The sequence below is a fragment of the Ambystoma mexicanum genome, chromosome 4q, assembly GCF_040938575.1.
Source record: "Ambystoma mexicanum isolate Mex_15411 chromosome 4q, UKY_AmexF1_1, whole genome shotgun sequence".
Classification (NCBI taxonomy): domain Eukaryota; kingdom Metazoa; phylum Chordata; class Amphibia; order Caudata; family Ambystomatidae; genus Ambystoma; species Ambystoma mexicanum.
Window position 1 is genome coordinate 266,419,403 of NC_090928.1, and position 5,032 is coordinate 266,424,434.

The window sequence follows — 5,032 nt, forward strand, 5'->3', positions numbered from 1 at the left end:
TACCCGGGTAATGTAAAGCGTTGCATTCCCAGAGCAGCCACTAAATGGCAGCAACTGCGCAAGTGTAAAGCAAACAGTCTGCGCTAGTTTTCAGCAGACATCTTGCCTGTTTGTATTTCTGGCCTCTACCCGGGAGCTGTGCTGTGCCTATATTTCCTATCACTACTGAGGAAACTGATAGAATTGGTAAAGGCAACATGTCACGTGCTGCCTCCAATGCCCCAATAACCTTCCTGCTATGACTAAAGCAATAAAGTTCACACGATTACATGTGATAACAGACATTAAAGTACTTAACACAAAGCAGACAAATGCTTCAAACAGAAAAAGAGCAGAGCATAGAGAACACTGTTCGTCTAACCTTGGGAGTCGGGGGCACTTTATGTTAAATTGATAGCACAGCAGAGGCATTCAATTGCAACCAAGGCACAAACAGAATATTCCCCTTTTTGCAACCACAATGTCCGAAACATTTTAAAGGCAGAAATAATGCTACATCGCTGTGGCAGATGTTTATATATACATATTTACCATCTACCTCTACACATACCATTCGTTTTTGCTCTACTAGAGGCATTTCCCTACATTGCCTGACACGATGGCAGAAGGCACAAGCTGGCAACATTTCAACCTAATGAAGAGCTTTTTTCTATATTGAGCATGTTTGGTCACCTTGGACATTTGGTGCCCACTGGTTCCCAATGTCGTGCAATGTCATGTGCCGAGTGGCCAATGCTGTTGGGAAGGCCTGTGATCCTGAAGACGCCGGAAAGCGTAATACCTGCCCTGCTAAGCCATGGGCTTACTTTCCTTTAAAATGTTACAACAAGGCAATCCCACAGTACAGCCTATGACAAAACCACTGAGTGACCATCTAGAACCGCCATATTGGCCATAGAAACATTAAATCTAACCTCATGTACTGCCGGAAAATAGGCACCAACCTGACGTTTCTTCTGATGCCACCTAAAGCTGACGCAATACAATGCAATACAATCACTGAATCTACATGGCAGCGTTCTTCAATACCCACACAAACTTCCTCGTAGGTGATAACAGAAGGGGTTGTATAAGGTGAGTCACGCTGCTAAAAGGTCTAGAAGAATTAGAAGCCCAGAACTTCACTTATCTAGGTTCTGTAGTAGGGTGACTTTTGTATGAACAAATGCCAAATGTGATAATCATACAGCCAACAAGCAGTGGTCTTCCACATGTTCTTGCAACAACTTTGTTTTAAAAGGAATGAAACATTTGTGCTGCATCTATAATTAGAGAATATCATGGGATCTAAGGATGATTTCTTGAGCCCTACTTAAGAGCACCAGGGAACAGCATTCCTGGAAAGAGGTAGCACATGGATGAAATAGGTCATGAATGTGGCCATTGCTTCAGTATACTCTTCTACTACCCAGGAGAGGCAGGGTCTTCTGGGGAAATTGTGGGGAAATTGTGGGTTTCAGCCAAGGCCAATGCAGCCTGTGCCTGCATGCATTGATTTTCAAAGGATGGTCTTGGCATAAGGAGGTTACTAATATTGCCACACATTTTTGTGATTCTGTCAGAAAGAAATTGATGAACCTAGACGCACCTAGCCTCAGAAGCTTGACTAGATGTTGTTATAGCTCAGGGATTTTCTATCCTCCTGAGTATTTTGAAAAGGTCAGGCATAAAAAGCTATTTTCTGCCTCAATGGGAGCCACTTTGTAGGACTTACATGCTATTTTAAGAATCTGAATTTGGTTGGTGTTTGAGTCCTTTTCCTAGTTCCTTTCTGCCTTTCTGCGATTTGTCCTCAGGGAATCTGTGGACCAGTTGTGCTTTTGGGGACTGGCTTTCAATGGCTTGTTTGTTAATGGCCGATTTCATTCATTCGATTGTGTACAACATCATTATAAATGGCCGCAAGATTGTCTGCTGTTCCAGCGGTGACTTCATGTGGAAGAAATGTCGCCAAGTAGGGACTTACAATAGAAGCTCAGAGGGCCTATTTACCTCTAAATGTGATCGTAGATCTACTAGTAAGGGTCAAAGAAGGAATGCAGGGGAGGGGCAAGTTGAAAAAGAAAGCTGAATGGTCTAAATAGTCCAATGGGCAGACAGATATTTTGGCTGGCATGGAATTTCGAGGAAAGGTTCAAAGCACTGTATAACCTTTTTATGTGGGTGACACCTGTGAACACTAAGTTGATCAGTCAGTGCAGGCCTGACTTAAACTGCAATAGTATCCTCAGAGTCTTTGAAGTTCAGGTTCAAATCATCCATGATTATAAATGGGAAGTGGTTTACATTAGAGGTAAGAGGGCATCTAAAATGTTAGCTAAAAAATAAGAACCAAAATCAGGGTGGTGATAGATAACAGCTATCTGAGTGGCAAAGGTATCCTGATATGTGGTTTTAGAGCGTGGCGTTTCACGTGCATAAATATTGCAAGCAGAGTTAAATATGAGACTCATGACACCTTATCTCTCTATTTGTCTATTATCATTGATCATGGAAAACACATTGGGCAGTACCAGAGGAAAAGTAAGGCCTGAGGAGTCTTAAGGCCAACTTTCTGTACCAGACAACACATCTATTCTCTGATTGGAAATAAGCTCACGAATGCACGTGGCATAATAGAAAATAGAATATAAAGCCCATTGATCAAGTCCCAGTTAATACCTTTGTCACAAGCGGCTTTAGAAGTAGTCTGACAGGTAGTCAACTTAAATCTGACTCAGACCTTAGCAGGTTTTGCTTTTTACAAAGGCAATAGTTGGCACTGCCCTTTGCCTTCCTGCATTCCAGTGTGAATTCCATGATCGTAGGACAGAGCAACAATACAAGGAAAATATTGTCAGTTATTTACATAGTGCAATAACGTCAGCAGTTGGAGCACCCGTGCTTCTCCTTGCACCTAATTTGGACACATGGGCTGATTAGCATCATTGAGCCTTGAAAAGGGGTCTACACTTTGGCTCGGAGTGGGTTAGGTTAGTAAAATGGTGTGGCCCATTATGACTCCTTTCCAAAAAAGGGCACAAATGACTCTTCTTACCTATGGCGCTCTTCCTAATTCTGTCGATAAATGTACACTCCATCTCCACTTAGAGGCATGTCTCCTGCCTTTGACAGAAATAGGCACATTCTCGTATGTTATCCTCTTCCAACACCCTAATTGGACTCCCGCATGACACCTACTCGTTGAATCTTTTCTGGTCAAAAATCCTGTATCAGAATTTAGGGCTCTGAGAGTTGAAATATTGGGAATGGATGTATCCTTAATATTGAAGCCAGTACACCCTACAGCATCCACAAGCTATTAATGGAGTACATCGAGCCTCATGATATGTTAACATGTATTTCTATCGTACTTTCATCTAGAATTGCACAAACCTCTTTGAATCCTATAGTTAAGAATCATGTCTCACTCTATTAGTTTCACATGATCGAAGTATAGTGAATATTGAAGCTAGGAAGATCAGAAGAAGTACATTAAACATTAAAATATCTTTATTGCAGTCAAATGTTTTAATACCCAGCAATAGTACAGTCAACGTCTCCTGCATCTACCCTCACCCTGCATGAACTGCCAAAACACTCTCTCTTATTCTGGAAAAAAGTTAAGCGTAGTCAGTCCACATCAGAAGCAGTGGCAGGAGCAACATTTGATGCCAGGGAAGGTCTGGGTGCTGCTGAGGGAGCACCTCTATGATACATCATTCAAGTTCAGTAACATTTGGTGATTTCTTTTCCAGTGCGGGTGTGTTAATTTCCCCAAACCTGTGCTTCGACCAAGCATAGCAAGGGAGCTCTAATGTGTTTGAAGGCCCACCTCGAAGAAATATTTTATAATATTTGATTGAAGTGTTTTTGTAAGGTAACACATTAACAAAAAATTGAATAGAAACCAGGCCATCACACAGGACCTTATTACAACATTTTCATGATGCTTGTGCTCACTATATGCCAGCATTGCCATGGTTAAACACATCATCTCATCATGATTCCTGGTCCCAAAATATATACCAGCATTGTCACTGTAAAATATGCACCATGATTCCAGTGCCCAATATATATGCCAGCGCTACCACTATAAAGCACATGTCCATGATGCATGTGCTCTCAATATATTGCCATTGTGAGAACCCATGTTCATGCTGGCTATGGCTAATATCATTGCCTTGTAAAAACAAGTCTGTGCTGCCTGTGCCCAATATATGACAGCATTGCCTTTAACAGCACATTCATGCTGTCTGATGCCAATATATGGCATTAATGTTCTGCGCAATCATTTTGATGCTGGCTGTGCAATATGCCCATGAAATGCCTGCATGCCACTCTGAACTAAAATTATGGTGCTGGTGTGCCCTCCTTGCCCCCAAATACAAACACATACACAAGCCATATACATAGGCACATGCACATACAAGCATACGCACGCATAGTATGTACATGCAAGAACACATTCACTCACACACGGGCATGCACACTCATTCCAAGTCTGGGACTTCAATAACAGCATGAATAGTCTTGGCTCACCTCCTTCAACTCTCCTGGCTCTAGTTATGTGGTTCACCCGGGACTGCGTGCAGGTGGCAGGATGTAGCAAGAGCATAGACATTGGCTTGTATTGCATTTTTCACAAACATGTTGGACCTAGACCATCTTTTACAAGGTTTATGGCCACCCCATACCCATTAGTGCTGCCAGACATCAGAACTTCATAACCCACTATCCACGCTATCCCACACACATACATGCATCCATGCACTAAACTCTGCAACTACATGTCAGTTTGAGTCTGCCCCCCCACAACACACATTAACACACACACATTCTCACTCTACCCAGATATCAATGCAGCCCATATATTCAGTGGGGAGGTGTGGCCCAGTACTTTTTAGATAAGTTTACAATTTGTGCCCCATTTGCTCCAATTTTGGGTTTGCTGATGGCCTCTTCTGTGCGTATTGCTCATGCCATCATTTAACACTACCATAGGAATATTTCTGAACACGATATAAGGCCTTATCATAAGTTCTTTATGTGA